The following is a 549-nucleotide window of genomic DNA, read 5'->3' as shown; positions in this document are numbered from 1 at the left end:
AAAGGAAAATTAGCTGAGAGAATCCTTTTGTTCTATTTTTTCTTTTTCTTAAAACCTCATATTGATCAGGTAATCCTTTTGATGCCTGAGTTAACATGTGTCATCTTTCTTCAACAGTTTTCTAGAGGATCTCAAGTTTCAAGAGGAACAGCTTGGCTCTATTACGTAAGTCTGTTGCTCGAATCTACTCAAACCTTTTTGCCCATTCATAGGACGGATTCTCTCATTTACGCAGGTGGAACCAGTCTTTGCCTAGATTCTGTTGTCTTTTTATAATAGCATTTCTTTTTTCATGTTCATTATTTGCTTTGGTAGGCAATTGTCCATTCAGAGTTTGGAATCATGTGAGTGACTATGACTTGACTTTTTCTGATGAAGATTGTGCTGTGTTGAAGGGGAGTAATGGTGTTTTTGGCTGTTCTCATAGGTTGTTATTTAGATGTTTTTATGTGATTGATAATTGGATATCATGAGAATAATGTGGGGGATTCTGTAAACTTTCATTTTTTCTGTTTCATTTTTTCTCCATCTCTCTTTTATTTTTGCTTA

Source organism: Penaeus monodon, chromosome 24, assembly GCF_015228065.2.
Source record: "Penaeus monodon isolate SGIC_2016 chromosome 24, NSTDA_Pmon_1, whole genome shotgun sequence".
NCBI lineage: Eukaryota > Metazoa > Arthropoda > Malacostraca > Decapoda > Penaeidae > Penaeus > Penaeus monodon.
This window is presented reverse-complemented; position numbering follows the sequence as displayed.